At 43.5% G+C, this 17,199-nt stretch overlaps 1 long non-coding RNA gene and 1 pseudogene across 1 annotated transcript; one reads left to right on the forward strand and one right to left on the reverse strand.

The window, feature by feature from the left end:
- The window catches only part of LOC141373671 (protein NipSnap homolog 3A pseudogene), a 172,256-nt pseudogene that overhangs the window by 84,346 nt on the left and 70,711 nt on the right, over positions 1-17,199 (reverse strand).
- On the forward strand, positions 9,019-10,850 carry LOC141373670 (uncharacterized). Its single transcript, XR_012379910.1, has 3 exons — positions 9,019-9,138; positions 9,837-9,972; positions 10,631-10,850. It is a non-coding gene; the product is annotated as an uncharacterized lncRNA (long non-coding RNA).

Consider the following 17,199-nt stretch of genomic DNA (forward strand, 5'->3'; position numbering starts at 1 on the left):
GAGTATGTGATTCAGGCCCAGCCAGTCAGAGCCCCACAACCTTCTGGCCACATGGCCCCATTGGAGCCAATTTCCTAGAAGGACTAGAGAAAGATACAAATAAAACAAACCGTAGGGAAAATGGGGATCCAACTACAGATACAGAAGTAATAAAGACCATAAAAGGATATATGGATAACCACATGCCTATCTTTTTTAAAAACTAGATGCAAAGTTTGAATTACTAGACAAATGTTAAAATGCATCCAATCAGCACAAAAAGAAGTGGGATAGTTGAAAAAGACTGTAACAGTTTTAAAACAGAATGAGAAAGTTGCACCTGGGGGGCACCATCGGTTGAGCAACCAACTCTTGGTTTTGGCTCAGGTTGTGATCTCGGGGTTGTGAGAACCAGTCCCATGTTGGGCTCCACACTCAGCGCAGAGTCTGCTTGAGATTCTCTCTCCTTCTCCCTCTCGTGCTCTCTATCAAATAAATAAATAAATCTTTAAAAAACAGAATGAGAAATAAAATTATTCCTTTTGTCCCAACACAAAAATTAGAAAACAAAAGCCAAACAAAACAACAAAAATAAAAAGATTTAAACCTACGTGGTTTTACAGGTGTTTACCATATTTTCAAGGAGTATTTTATATCTTATAGACATTTTATACAATTTACATGGACAATAGGAAACGACAAAGAGGTTGTTTGAACTTCCCAATGAGATTAGTCTAGACTAATCACGTTGATACGTAAACCAGTAATTCAGCACAAAAGACCTCTACTTCCAGCCAAGATGAAGGGAAAGGGACTGGATTTACCCTCCCACCAGAAACAAACGAAGGGATGACATTCATGAGACGAGAATTCTCACACATTGGGCACCAGACAACCAAGGACCGTGATCCCTAAGAGAGGGGAAACAAACAACATGAGCTCTGTGCTTAATTTTGTGCCCAGATTATTGCCTGGGGAGAATTTCTAGATGCTGTGTAGGAAGGAAGAACCTTGACAAAGTCTGGTGGTGATCACCTTGAGCCCCTGGATTGGGACTACTTAAACTCAAAATTGTCCATGTCTATCTGGAAGACAAACTCAGAAAGATGTAGTGTGATAAACTGCAATTCACTCTGTAGCCAGAGCTATGACACTAGAATTGGCCTGACCTTGCTCTAAGTCTAGGAAATACATGAATCAAAGTCAGAGTTATGCCTTCTTGGGTGAGTCCAGAAGATCCAGACAAGTCATATTTTGAGATACATTTATTAGGAACTTAATCATGTAGCAGCTAGAAAGAAAGAGGTAAATGTATACCTATTAATATGAAGAAATCTGCAAAGCGTATGGCTGTGTGAAAAGGAAAGTTCTGGAATGACTAGTTCTAGTTATAGAATATAGTGAACATCTGGCATGATTTTGTCTGCTCAGCGACAATGACAAAAACTTTCTATTTGGGTGCATTTCCCTAATTTAGGGGGATAACTGGAAGGCAAGGCTCCACGTTCTGCTAACACTGAGAAGGGCAGATACTCCCTCTCCCCAGCCCAGGCACTCGGAAATGAGCCAGGTCTGACCAACAGGAAATTCCTGCCTGGGATATTTAATCTCAAGGGAAGAATGCAAAGGTGGAGGGAGTGTCGAGGTCATCTGATCCACCGCTCATCTGGACTATTGCCAGAGCTTGCTAACTGATCTCTTCTTCTGGTTGTGCTCCCTCCTCCTTCAAATCTCTCTGCACAATAGCCAGTGATCCATGGTGAGGGTGAATCCAGCTGCTACCCTCCGTAAAGCCCTGCATTAGCTCCCCAGCACACATGGAAGCCGATGCGAGCCCGACACGCATTCTGTCTCTATCCAGCCCTCCAGCGCCCTCACTTACCACTACCCATCCCACCTTCACGTGAGACTCCACTCTCCTTGAACTTTCCGGAATTTCTCCAGCTTTCCAGGCTTCTGTCTGACTTAGTTTTCTGCTCAGCTCTCTCAGATGTTTTCTCCTCCAGAAACACCTTTCATAACCACTGCCAACACCTCCCAACACCCAGACTGCTTTTCCTTCCGATGCCTCTCCTTTCTTCCACAGTCCGCTCTGCATTCTTCTGTTTCTTCATTAATCACATTTCAATTATGTGCAATATTTATGGCCATGTCTCCAGTGAGCAACACGCAGACAGGAAGTATGTCTTATTCAGCACAGCATGTAATAGGGAGTATTTGTACAAGTGAAAGACAAGCAAAGTTTGGGTATTTTTCCCTTACGGTCTCTGTCGTGAGTTTGCTCTTCCGTCCCCCACAATGATTATTTTAACCGTTCTTCACACCTTTCACAATTCAGACAGATTTACCCAGCTCTTCACTTTCCAGAGACTCTCATCTCTCCTTTCATAAGGACACCAACCAGAAGTCCACCAGAAGCAAACACCTGCTCCTGCTCGTCACTGACTCCCTTTGCCTGTCTATCTCCACCCATCTTCTTGCTTCCTCCTGCCACATTTGCTCCAGCCTCAAAATCTCACCCCAGCCCCGTGTACCCTGGGTCCCTCTCCTCCCCACCTTGTTGGGAACTGATTACATCAATATTACTTCTCACTCCTTCAAGTATCTTCAACCTGCTTTCTATCAGCCTCCAAATAGGCTCTGTTCTCTCCAATCCTAAAATTAAAACAAAGAAGCCAAAATTAAAACTAAAGATATGTTCCTTGACCCAGAGATTGCTCTACTTCTCTCCTCTCTTTCACAGCTCAACTACTCATAAGAATTGTCTACGTTTCCCATCTCCAATTTCCCATTTTTCCTTTATTCTTCTACTTATTCCAAGCTAGAACCTGCCTCCCAAAATCTAGGAAAGCCGCTGTTATCAGGCACATCAAAAATCCTATTACTACCAAAATCTTCCTAGCCTTCTCAGTAACTGTGTTCTGTTTTGAAAAACTATTTTCTTGTGGCTTCTGTGACTCCACACCCCCCTTTCCAGCTTCCCTTCCGCCTTTCTGGCTATTCATTCCCAGCCTGCTTTGCAGGCTTTCCTCTGCTATATGAACATTATTGAAGTTAATTGGGGCCTGGGACCTGGGCCTTCTTCACACCTCTCATCATTATCTCCCCTGGCACTCTCAAACTGTCCACAGCCCTTTATGTGCCAAAGGCTCTCAAATACATATCTCCAGGAGAAACCTCCCTTTGGGGCTCCAGATAGATGATCCAACTGCCTATCTGCTCTCTGCTATGAGATGCTACGTCTCACAAGCATTTTAAACGTACTCTGTCCAAATCCAACTCTTGATCCTCCTGGCCCCAAGCCCTCAATAGGCTCCTCCTCCAGCTTTTCCTATCTCAGTAAATGGCCCTTTCCTCCAGGCAATGGCTCATGCCAGAAAACTGGGAGTCAGCCTTTGTCCCTTCTTTGCCCTCAGTGCTTATATTCAACCAATGACCAAATTCTGTAGCTTCTACTTTCAAAATAAACCTCAAGCCCATCCATCTGCACCAGACCCCACTAGCCTTACCACCATCAGCTCTCTCCAGGATTAATAAAGCCCTTCTATCTGGCCCCCCTTCTCCAAATAGTCTCCAGAATGATCTTTTATTAACAAACACTGACTCTTCACATTTCCCTGCTTAAAACACTCTAATTGCTTTCTACTGCACTTGAGATAAAATTTTAAAACCCTTAACAAGGGTAATAAGATGTTATGTGATCTGGCCCCTGCCTAATTCACCAGCCAAAATACATGTCACCCACATCCCTGTTCATGATGCCCCAGCTATGATGGCCTTTTTTTTTTCCTTCCTGGAATGTACCACCCACATTCTTATTCCTGCCACTGGGCCTTCACATTTAATCCTATGACCCTCCATCTTTTCCCCTGGCTAGTGTCTGCTCATCCTCCAGGACCAGTCCTAAATGTTCCCTCACCAAAGAAGACTTCCCTCCTCACCCAAGTTAAATACGGTCTTAATTTTTCCTTCACATAAGTTCCATACTTTACCATTATTTATTTATTCATGTGATTATTTATCTAATGGCTATAAACTTCATGAGAATAGGAATAAACACTACAACATGGATAAGCCAAATACAAAAAGCCACAAATTGTCTATTTCCACTTATTTGGAATGTCCAGACTAGGAAAATCCCTAGAGGCAGAAAGCAGATTAGTCATTGTCAGGGGCTAGAGAAAGGGGTAATTGGGAGTAACTATTAATTAGTATGGGATTCCCTTCTGGGGTGATGAAAATGTTCTGAAATTAACTAGTGGTGATAGTTGCACAACTCTATGGATATAGGAAATACCGCTAAAATGTACATGTGAAATAAGTGAATTGCACGGTATATAAATTAGATCTCAAAAAAAGAAAAAAGAATACACTGTCCTTCCCTTGCCCACAAAAGCTTGCAGTGAAGATATTGCACAAACACAAAGCAAAATATGGTCAGTGCTTAGAGAAAGGGAACCACCAAGTCTTCCAGGATGCTCTGACCCAAGGCTTAATTAAGGTCATCTGGACTGCTGACGCCAGAAAGGAGTTCTGACTTCATTTGATTGACACTCTTGGCCTGACTCTGAGACAAACCTCTGCAAGCAAGATAGTGATGAATTTTCCTTCCACGCCCACCATTCTTCCCCTAGTCACTCCACAAATCTAGGAGCACCCTTCCCTTAGATAGATAGATGTCCCCCTGCACACACACATTCCAATGAAACATCAGCTCATGAAAAAGACACATGGCCCAATGCACTGCCTCCGACCTTGATTTTCATCCCAAAGTGAAGATTATTGTATCAGGGGAGACTGGGAGACCACAGAACTGCCCATATCACACAGCCAGGCCTGGAAAGGCTTCACCTCTAATTAGTCTCTGATTGCTTGATATAAATAATTGTATATGCTCTCTTTTCTCCATTATAACAGTATATATCATTCTCGCCAACAAGAATTTTATTTCAATATAATAATGTCTATAATTTAACATTCTGTATTTCTATACAACATTACAGTAAGAGTACTTAAGATGTTATTACCTACTTTTGTAAACAATTGTACAACTTTATGATGTTCCATCAAATAGATATTTAACAGTTATCTTAACTAATCCCTCATGGTAGGACATTTAAGTAGCTCCCAATCTTTTGCTATTATGAAAATGCACCAAGAAACAAATTTGTACATAAAGCTGTTTCCAAACTTAACTTTATTTCACTAGGATAGATCCCCCAAAGTAAAATTTCTACTGCAATTTCTTAATTTTTTTTAGTCCCTAGGCAGAGACACATTATTTTATGTTGGGTTGAGCTTGACCAGATCTTACAACTGCCTACTCCTCAAAGTGCAAACGTAAACATTAAAACAGTGGAAGCAATATTCAGACTTTCTTGATACACATAATACAACTAAGTGATAGAGAGGAAAAACACCCCTTTGACACTACATTGAACCTACTAGGCGTCAAGCACAGAACTAAATGTTTTGAAAATATTAACTAATTTCATCCTTCCAACAACTCTAAGAAGTGGTCACTATCACGATCCCTGTTTTACCAATGAGGACGCCAGGCAAAGCAGTAAATGATGGATCCGTGATCTTGGACACTGGTGGTCTGGCTCCAGAATCGGGGTTCTTGATTACCATGCTCTGCCCAAATTTGGAGTCAGAAGATCTGGGTTCAGATTCCAGCTGCACCACTTACTGACCCATGGGCAGGTCAGTAAACCATGCCAGCTGGTTTTATCATCTCTCTTATCTCAACATAAGCATACATGATTTTATACAAACACATACATTATCATATCACTCACTTTAATGCAGTTTTTTCTCTTTTTTTAAGATCTTATTTATTTATTTTAGAGAGAGAGATAGCGAGAGAGAGAGAGAGAGCATGAGCAGGGGGAGAGGGAGAAAGAAGCAGGCTCCCTGCAGAGCAGGGAGCCCGATGCGGGGCTCAATCCCAGGACCCTGGGACCATGACCTGAGCTGAAAGCAGATGCTTAACCGACTGGGCCACCCAGGCGCCCCAGTTTTTTCTCTTCTTATTAGTTTATCTTCATCCTTCTCTTCTCCCATCCCTCCACCCTATGGGCACTCACTCCCATCCCCTTATTCCATGTTAACAACCTAGTATCATTTTATGGTTTCTCCAAACTCATATAATCACACACATACACACACACACACACATTACACACAGACTTATTTTGTAATAGATCAGCATTTTTTACATAGAAGGATCATATTTGTTTTAAACAGGAATCAAGAAACTCAGAAACCAGGGCACTTGGGTGGCTCAGTGGGTTAAGTGTCTGCCTTCGGCTCAGGTCATGATCCCAGGGTCCTGGGATCGAGCTCCGAATCAGGCTCCCTGATTAGTGGGGAGCCTGTGTTTCCCTCTCCTGCTCCCCCTGCTTGTGCTCTCTCTGTCTCTCTCTCTCAGCCAAATAAATAAATAAAATCTTTAAAAAGAAAGAAAAGAAAACAGAAACCACTCTAAGAGAGAATTCAATGCAGGATATTGGTTACATTGGTAATGGGTGAGCTAAGAAGCCAAGCATGGAATGGGGAGGCAGCCCAGAAGTTGGCAACAGCAGCAAACGGCTACCAGCCTGAGGTTGAAGGCACACAGGAGATAATGCTATCCCATCCCAGGAGCTACGGTCACCTGGTGGAAGCTGGCCCCACGGCGAAGCTGTCTAAGCAGTCAGAGCCACGGAGGACAGACACTGCGGTCAAAGATGATGCCCTGGTTCCTCTCTTGCTTATAGCCCACAGAAATCCACCCTGATTCCCACTGGCTGAACTCAAACTGGAAGCCAGGTGACAGGGGCCTGGAAAACACAATCCCCAGGCATCTGCCACTTCGTCATGCAGAGAGCAGAGGAAGAGTGAAGAATGGATCAGGCAGCAAATAGCCAAGTAACCAATAGAACGCTATGCACACATCTCTACATCTGCCCTTCTCGATCAACGTTACCTTGGGGGGAATCCCTCCATTGAAGGGCTCTCAAACGGGAGTAATATTACTTTTCCTACAATTATTGCGAACATCATGTAAGTGAATGGATATGAAGCTAGAAACCCAAGTAGTAGAATGTAAGTTTTATTAGAATTAGTATGTCACTGTAAGGCGGTACTTATATCAATGGCTAAAAACCTGATGAAAACACAGCAAGGCTCAAAGTTACCATCTCACCAGAGTGGACTGATACTCTAGGCAGCAGGGAAATGCCCACTGACCATTTCTTTCCCCCTCAGGGAAGGCAGGTCCTGAGGCCTCCCTCTGACTTCTCACCTTGCTCTCTGTTTCCCCATGTGCTGTTTCTTGACTTAGAATACACAATACACAATATTGGATTCATGCTTGATAGCAGCGCTGACCAGAACTTTCTGTGACGATGGAAACAGTGTATATCTGCATTGCTGAACATGGTAGCCACTAGCTACATGTGGCTGTGAGACTTGAAATGCAGCTAGTATGACTGAGGAACTGTATTTTCAACTTTATTTAATTTTAATGAATTTAAACCTAAATTGCCACATGTGACAAGGGGCTACTGCATTCAATAGTGTAGCTCTAGAACTTCACAATCTTTATATCGTGAGAGAAGGATTCTTACCAACAGCGACATGGGAGAATCAACAGAAACTTTTTCAAAACTCATGTCCTTAACCCCAACTTCAGATTTCCTGACTCAGACCCTCTGGTGCTTGCGCTATAATGGTCTGTTAAGTTCCTTGCAGCTCAGAATTCTCTATAAGAAAAAGAAGAAATGTTACCTTAGAAGTTTATACATTAGCTCAGCTACTCATTAGTAGAGATTAAAACTTTTTGGACTGATTTATTGCCGCTTATCTTCACCTAGCTGAGAATAAGACCCGGCAGCAATGGGGGGGGGGGGCGAGGAGGGGTAGGTTTTGATAGAGCAGAAGGCAGCCAAGAAAGTCCCAAGAATTTGGCAATCAATACCCATGCCTTTGTGGGCTTTGTGTTGGCATCTCTGGGCAGCCCAGGGTCAGTGTGGAAGGCACTAGAAAAAGGAGCATACTGTCAATGACTTTTACCTCCTTAACATGTTTTCCAGGGTCACCCTGGCAGTTCAGGGGGTGGTGCCAGGAGATCTGGAGCTGAACAGGCCCACAGTATGAAGAGGGAAGGTAAACCATGCCAACACGGAATCATGGCTGATGAGGCAGTCAGCTGCTTTAATTGCACAATAGGATGGATAACAGTGCTGCTGAAAGACAAATGATGAAGGAACGTACTTATTAAATATAAACACCAGGGTGAAGGTGAAGTGTTAATTTTCAAGGCAATAGACAGCCATTGAGTCCTGTCACATAATTCCATTTCACGTTAAACTTATTGTGGACAAGAAGGTAATAATGTCAACAACTCACCTCTCTTTCCTCAACCGCAAGGAAATTGATGGTGAGTGGAAAAAATGTCCCGCCCTGAGGACATGACTTGAGGGGATAAAAGTAGAATGGGGAGGATATGAAAAATTCAGAACGAATGCTTCTAATGCTTTCTTGGTTACAACTGCTTGATGCCGCAGAGAGAGCATTAGCATGCCCTTCTCTGCTCCGATTCCGCCAGCAGCAAGTGGGAAATCGTCCTGCCCCTCATTCTGACAGCTTGAGTAAGTGCAAGTGTGGATCAGTGGGATGGCAGACCCTCTCACTTTCTTTTCCCATCCCCCTCTGAGAATGGGTACAACCTAATAAACACATGAGAGCCCACAGGAACTGAAGTGGAAAGCTCAAATTTACAGGAATTTACCAGGTGAAAGCCTCCTAACTCACCTTCTTCGTTGCATCATAAACTCCATTTCCCAAAGTCCCAAACTGAAAACTTTGAATACCTCTCCACTGTCTCTAAGATGAGCCTATCCTCCTGAGCTGGACGTCAAAGCCTTTATCAAAGGGCCCTAACCTCTCTTCCTGTGTAATGTCACTGAATTGTTCCCCTTTGTGAGCCTTTACAGAGTCATAGGTGGGAAAACACACTGGCTACATGAGCAATGGCAAGTAAACTTTTATGCACAGATTCATTATCTGTAAAATGGACTGAGCATCCGGGACATAATAGAACTATAGTTGACCCTCAAACAACGTGCTTTTGAACTGCGCGGGTCTGCTCATACATGAATTCTTTTTTATACAGTACAGTCTAAATGTATTTTCTCTTCTTTACAATTTTCTTTTAAAGATTTTATTCATTTGACAGACAGAGACACAGCGAGAGAGGGAACACAAGCAGGGGGAGTGGGAGAGGGAGAAGCAGGCCTCTCGCCAAGCAGGGAGCCCTACGCGGGGCTCGATCCCAGAACCCTGGGATCATGACCTGAGCCAAAGGCAGACACTTAACGACTGAGCCACCCAGGCGCCCCTCTTCTTTACAATTTTCTTAATAACATTTTCTTCTCTCTAGCTTACTTTATTGTAAGAATACATTACATAATACATACAACACATGAAATTTGTGTTAATGGACTGTTTATGTTATCGGTAAGGCTTCTGATCAACAGTAGGCTATTAGCCGTTGAGTTTTGAGGGAGTCAAAAGTTATACTCAGATTTTTGCTTGCACGGGGGCATTGGTGCCCCTAACCCCTGCATTATTCAAGGGTCAACTGTATTGTGAACATTAAGTAAAGCACTTGGCCCAGCACCTGGCTTACAAAATACAAGTTCCCTTCACTTCCCACCCTGCTTACAACTCACACTTGTCTTTTCATTATTCCTAAAACACACCTACTAAATGCCTATTTCCCTTTATCTCATCCCTCCATCCCCTTTCCCACCATCACCTCCATGCTCCATCTATACCATCCACTTAGTCAACTCTACTCTCTCTTTAAGGTCCAGGCCCATCTGCCCCTTTCCATGAAGCCAGACTGAAGTCTCTGCATCAGTAGCATGACTTAAGGCAATCTTGGATAGCTTCTCCAACTCCAACATTCCATGATACAAAGAATACATGAACTTGGCTTTGAAGGTAAGACAAATCAAAACTTTAAACTCTCCAAAGAATATAAGATGACTTCCCCAATTGGTAAGCAATGGTAGAAAGTGAAAATACTTTGTAAGCTATCTAAAAATCTGTATTCCCATAAAGGCTTATTATTTTAAAGGCTTGTGTAATTAGGTAGCTGTTTCATGGCAGAGAATAGGCTCCACCATGGATGGAATCAGTCTTCCCTACAAAGTAAGTTTGTAGAGAAGTCCCCCACCGTTTCAGGATGATCAGAGTCCTGAGGCCCAATGCTATCCACCTAGGAAGTGGATGACATGAGAGCTAGACCATGGACTGTGTCTATGGTCTTATAGAGAATTCTGGAATCACTCTCTGCACTATGCTTAACTTCCACAAATCCACCCATTTTTCAAGTGCTGTTGTGACATATAGGACCCTCAGTTAGCTATCAGCAAAGATGGGCAGGCACTTGTATAAGATGTGCTTCTTTCCCCAAAAGAAGTTACAATCTATAAAGAGAAATCAAATATAAATAGAATAGAGGGGGAAGTCACAGGATGTGTCAAAGTGGCATAGTATTTGAAGGAAATCAAAGATGTGTAGATCCCTTTCAACTAATGTGATCAAAGAGCTGTGTCCAATGATCTAACTTACCAAAACTGCATCTACCCTGTTCTAGAGAAAAGAATGAAGCTCTAAAATTCTACGAGCTCTTCAAAAAAAAAAAAAAAAGAAAAGAAAAACAACCCAGAAGCCTATTTTTTATACCTCTTTCATGCTCACCCATTGAAAATCTTGAAATCTCCTCCCCAGCAATAATTCTTCTGTGATTTCTCATTAGAAACATGCTCAAGATAGAATATTAAATCACAGCAATAAAGTTGGAAAATGTGACATCAGATTGAGATGTAAAAGCTAATAATTCATCTTATAATGACTATTATATACAAAAGAAGATAAAATCTTTTCCCCAAATGGACTACAGAAATTCCTATTCATACTGAAAATTACTTTTGATACTCTTTCTCCGCACTCAGAAACTAAGATGGTAATAATTTTCCCTAAAACCCCTGAACTGATAATCCTTCTTTTATAAACCTGAAGTCCATCTTTCAGAATCCAATGTGACTTGTCAGAGTTCTAAATGAGCCACAATCACAGACCAGCTTTGTCCCTTAGCAAACAGCCTCTGTGCTAAAGTCACCTCCATGGATCAGAATTGTTGATTACAGTTAACAGAAACTTAAGATCTATTCTTCAGCTTGTTATGAAATATATTCTTACAACTGGTCAACATCCAAACACGTGGGGAGCTGAGCCCACTTGACAGCTTCACTTACTTTGGAAAAGAATACTAAAAATGTATAATAGTAAGAGTAATAAGAGGTTGTATTTATTGAGCATGCGCTGGGTCTCAGACATGTTATAAGCACTTCTCACTTTAGAATACAGTCAGGCTGACAGACACAGACAAGAATGAGAGGGACAGGGGAGTAAGGCTCATATTTGCCACCTCTTTCTCCTGTTTTCTGTTAGTCAAACTTCCATGTGTGAACCCATGGATTCCTTTGCTGGCTCCTTTCCACCCATTTTGCTCCTTGGTCTTTCCTGTGCTCAGGTGATTTCTCTTCCTTCCCTACAACAGGCCTCTCTTGGCACTGTGCTTCAATGCCCCATAATTCAGCCACTTATTAAGTGCCTGTTCCTGTGGGAGCCGCACAGAAGAGACCCAATCCCTGCTCATAAAGAGCTTAGAGTCCAGAGGCCTAATAAACAGAATACAGGGTACTTATGTAATACACCACCACTGTATTAGCCAGAATTCTTTCTACTGTAAGTAACAGAAACCCAATCAACACGGCCCAAACCTGGACTTCTGACATGCAGAACAGTGAGAGAAGAAATATATTACTTTAAGCTGCTAAATGTGTTGTAATGCATTATGGCAGCAACAGAAAACTAATGCATATACCAAGCCAGCTCTGGAGAGAGAAAAAAAAAAAAAGTCATTCCACGAACTCCAGAAGTTCTCTAAGAAACTGCTAGCAACCAAGAAGCAGCTAGACCTACAGCAACAATAGTAACTCCAGCTGCTACCATTGTTGGGGCCTCCCTGACCTGATCTAAATTGTCTCAAGAAGGAGAGAAGTTCCAGAAAAGCAGGAGCTGACAGTCTGGGGTGGTACCTAGAAATTTTAGCCAGGTGTCCATTGCTGTTAGTTAAATTAGGAGTTGGCAAACTACAGGCCGAATTTGGCCTGCTGTTTTGGGACATCAAAAGATCTAAGTATGGTTTTTACCTTTTTTAGTATCTTTTTTTAAAGCAAAAGATGAATAATATTTTATGACACATGAAAATTAGATGAAATTCACATCTCAGTGCCCAGAAGTAAAGTTTTATGGGAACACAGCCAAGCTCATTCATTTACATGTTATCTATGGCAGTATTTGTAAGACTATGGCAGAGTTGAGCAGTCCCAATAGAGACCATATGGCCTGCAAAACCTAAAATATTTACTATCTGGCCCTTTAAGGAAAAAGCTTGCCAAACCCTACATTAGAGAATAGTAATGTAAATACCCCTGAGAACCTTAAGGCACCTGAACAGGCATCCATTTTGATTACTGACATGGGAGAAAGTTAAGAGTTCAGGAATGATTCCCAAGAAGGCTTGGGGCAGTCTAGGTGAGGCTCTGAGGAATACAAGGACTGATGGCCAAAGTCTAGCTCTTCGGACTCCATATTTGTGTCCAAGATAGACCCAGAGATCCCCCTTAACATCAACCCCCAGAGCTATGCTCAAAGCCTAGGCAGGGTACAACCTTCCCTTTTTGGTAGACAGGTAGGTACTTCTGATTTTTGCCACATTACTCCCTATGCTGAATTAAGTGGAGAGTGATGGCCTAGCAGGGCTCAGGTGGGTCCAAATAGAGCCCATAAGTAGGGGACTATACTTGGACACAACTTAGAGTAACCAGGGTGAAAGGTGGAGACACAGGGCTCAAGACCAAGGGCTAAGATGATAGAAAGACACCCCTTCCTCTGTCACCATCTGGAACTGAGAGCAGGGTTATTTAGAGGAAGCTCTGAGTTCCATTCTGACATGACAAAAGTTTTCCCAGGCTGGTGGCTCTTCTTCCAGGAGCTGTGGTCTAGTTGGATAGATCAGCTCCTGAATGTTCAAGGCATTAACCCTCTAATTAAGAACTCTGCTCTATTGAAAAACTGGTTCATCTTTATCTGTGTGGGGCAGGAGCTTCAGAAACCTGTCAAATCATGGAAAGGACTGATGGGAAGCAGGTTGCAATAGGATGAATTACCAAGTCAAGATTTAAATGTCACAACTAGATATTCCCTGACAGGGTCAGATTAGCTAAACCTGGCTTCCCTTTCTACTGCTTCCTCTTCAGATTTCTTAGGGTTTTATTTGTTTTGTTTTGTTGAGCTCTCCCAAAGTAGGAAACAAAGCTAAAATGGGACTAGGTCTTTGTCAGTAATTAAAAGAGAGGATCTGTTTTTTAGAGGAAGTTTTTGAAAAGATTAGAGAATCTGTCAAATTCACCACATTGCCCAAACAGAACTATAGCTCAATTCTGATACTTGGGTGAGAGTAGAGGGGTTGAGTCCAGAAAGAGAATATGTAACCTCTTGAGGAGAACATGGGGAAAGGTGAATGGTGACAAATATTTTTAAAATCTGGGATATGAAAGAAAGATTGGAGTTGCAGAAACAAACATAGGAGAGATGGAAAGACATATAGTTTAACAAGGGCCCAGGACGGGACATTTCCAGTGGTCTGGGAGAATCCAGGTCTCTGGATTCCTAGCCCATGTGCTTTGCACAGTGCCACAAGCTCCACAGTGGTTTCTCCTGTTGAGCATCTGAGCCTGTCCTGGGGCCTTGTCCATGCAGAATGAAGCAGAGGTATTTTCTTGGCTTAATTCCATCGGCCCCACCCAGCCCTGTCAGGCTGACCCAGCAACTTGCCTTTCCAGGACCAGCTTGGTAGGTATTTCCCTCAGCCATTGTCTTCGCCGCAGACCAAAACAATGCTGAACATTTCACAGAACACATTTTTCAAATTAACCCACAAAATCCCCTCCTGGCACTGCAGGGAGGTCAGGCAAGAGGCTGATGATTGTATAATTTAGCATTAAGCATCCACACACCACCACCACACACTGAAATCAGATGGTCTCTCTCTTGCTCAGGTTTTTTCAGAATGAGAAAGGTTGTGTCTTTCATCCACAGAAAGTCAATGTCACAGCCAGTGATAAGAAAGAATTTATTATGGGAATCACAGAAGAAGCAAGGCAAAAAAAAAAAAAAAAAAAAAAAAAAGCACCAGTTTTGGGGAGGCAGAATGGTGCTGTAGAAAGCTTGGGAGACTTCAAAGCAGAGAGACCTCAGTTAAAATCCTGGTTCCTCTTAGTAGCTGTGTGCTTGATCCTTCTAAGCCTCTGTACTTATCTGCAAGGCTAATGCCTATACCCCAGGCTGGAAGGATCAGATGAGGCAATATGTATGTAGCCCCCAGAACGCCGCTCAGGGAAGGACTATGAGCTGTATGTAAATATGAGTAGGTGGGTATAACTAGGGAACACTTAGAGACTCAGTGGGTACTAAAGGAATCTAGTGTTGCTTGCCCCTCTGCTCCCACCTCATCTTTGACTATGTCAGAAGTTGGTCACTTTTGCCACCCTCCCCTCTTGACTCTTCTGACATAAGAGGGGGGCTGATTACAAAGGGGACTCCAGCAAATAAACAGTATCCCAAGAAGTGAATCAACTGGCTTAATGGGCTTAATGCTGGTGGGGTTGAGTACAAATCGTTCACACCACCCACTGGATGACTTGAGTCACAGAATCCATCCAACTACAGAGCTGAGAGCTGCTTTCCTGGGGGGGGGGGAATAAAATTTCTGACCCAAGACCCAAGGAGCAGAGGAAAATAATGGTGCTTTGGCATCTGAAGCCTTCAAGGGAAGGAAGGCTGACCAGGTGGACACAGTCTTTGAGCCCTCAGACACCAGAGACAGCATGAGGTGGGAGGAAAGTGAGAAGAAATCCAACAAGAAGAAGTGAAAGAGGGCTTGGAAAAAGCCAGGGAAAGAGCCCAAAGGAAACTACAGCCCAATCTGTGATTCTGTTAAGGGCCCTGGTGATCACCCTTTGTAGCTCAGCATTGGTGTTAGTGATGGTTTAGATTGGCCTTGAACTCCAAAACACCATGCAGAGGCTGAAGTGTGGTCACTGCTAGGCTAAAAAGATCACGCGATTTCAAACAGGAAGACCTGGTGTTGACGAGCGTTTGCACCTCTTGCTGGTTTTGTGACACTGTGTAAGTCACGTTCCTTCCTTTGCACCTCGATGTCTTCATTTGTAAAATGAGGGTTACACTAGGTGAACTCAAAGCTTTCTTTTAGGCTCCAATTCTAAGAGTCCCCGGAGAGGGCATATGACTCAAGAGGAAGTCTTCCCTCCCACACAGAATCTGCCATGCTCCTTGTTTGTATTTCTGTGGGGGAGGGGACAATGGTTTTCTCTTAAATTCTCACTGAGTCAAGAGAATGATGATATAGCCAAGAGTTTTGATGGCCAATGAACTCAGGTTATGAATTCAGTCCACAGAGACCCTGTACCGGAACTGTCTTTTCAGACTTTCCACAGAAGGGTAGGCTTGCTTTAGCAGCTCCAGGGTGTAGGTGAAGAAGCAGGGGGTCTGGAGTGAGGGAGATGGCCAACCCCACTCTCCCTGCCTCGCAGCTCAGTACATCTGCATTCCTGTGCCTCTCCACATGTGTCTGCTCCATGCTTGCCAATTTCCGTGCCTTTAAGCACGAGTTCTTGGTTCCTGGACTATTACATGTCCCAGCTGGCCTTCTCTCCCACAAGCTGCCTCAGAACACACAGCCTCAATGTCTGTCCACCCACCTTTCCCAAAGCTGCATTCTTTCCTCAGCAGCGCCATACCAGCTGGCCCAGGGCGGCTGTGATCCCGCTGTCGCTGAGGCCCAAAGAGCATGGAGCCAATTCTAATTTCCTTGTTCTCCGTTCTTTGCACGCACACACACACACCCTCCAGGAGATGGGTTCACATAGCTTCTGATTCTGCTTTCCCTCCTCCTTTGGCACACTTCTTTTCATCTGGATTCTTCTTCCAAATGAATTGTTCGGTTCCCTTCTACGTAAATGGTAAGTCAGCATATTAACTCAACACAAATTTGTAATATGCCTACCACGTGTCACACATTGGGCTGGCTGGCATGAATACAATAATGATAAAGACACAGTCCAGAGAGTGTTAAAGACCAAACCACTGATGAGTGAGGCATCCAGAAACTATTCCTTCAATGGAGTCAACCAACACATTCAAGTTAATGATCTTCTCAAGAGAGTCTTATCAATAACTCAGCCCTGCTGCTGTGTGAATTATAAACCCAGTCTCTACAGCATGTCCACCAAGGCTCCCTATTCGACCCTCATTCCAAAGATGCAGCGGGAGGTGTGTAACATGGATGTCAGCCTGTGGGATTGTGGCAAGAGCACCAGGTAGGGGTCAGATGCCCACAAGCCTAGCTCCACCTCTGCCACATAACTAGCTATGGGACCTGGTAATTTCCCTCTCCATGCCACTGTGTGACCTGGAGAGATTGGAGCCCATTGTTTCCAGCATCCTCTCCAGCTCTGAAAATTTTGATCCCTACTATCTGCTGCATGCAATTCATTACAGAAGGAAAGAAAGGCCTAGTTTGAGACCACCAGGCCAGGAAAATGACATGGGAAATGACTGTCATGGGGAAGGGAGCCCAAGAGAAGTCTGTGGTATTCAAAGGGACCAAGGTGCCTGAGTCTCCCTAAGGAGAGGGACGAGGATGCAGACAAGGAGCAATTAAACCAGCAGAGAAACTATGCCTGGGCAGCTTAGGTTTACATCGGGAATGACATCATCTTTCCATGAAAAGCCTAATGAGACTATGGCTTTTTAAAGATAGCAGACCTGATCGTTAAAGCTGAGCATGCATGCGCACTTCTCCCTGAACTACATCCAAGGGCAGGCTCCTACCCCATATCCAAGCCTAGACCATCCTTTTAAAGGCCTTGTATTTGTTTTCTAGTTGTCCTCCAGCCTGAGCCACCTGTAATCCCCCTTTCCCTTCCTCCTCCCTCCCTGTTCCTTCCTCCCTTCCTTTCTCTCTCCTACACACACACACACACACACACACACACACACACACACACACACACA

Source organism: Callorhinus ursinus, unplaced genomic scaffold (assembly GCF_003265705.2).
Source record: "Callorhinus ursinus isolate GAN/ISIS: 27379988/994484 unplaced genomic scaffold, GSC_fseal_2.0 scaffold11, whole genome shotgun sequence".
NCBI classification, from domain to species: domain Eukaryota; kingdom Metazoa; phylum Chordata; class Mammalia; order Carnivora; family Otariidae; genus Callorhinus; species Callorhinus ursinus.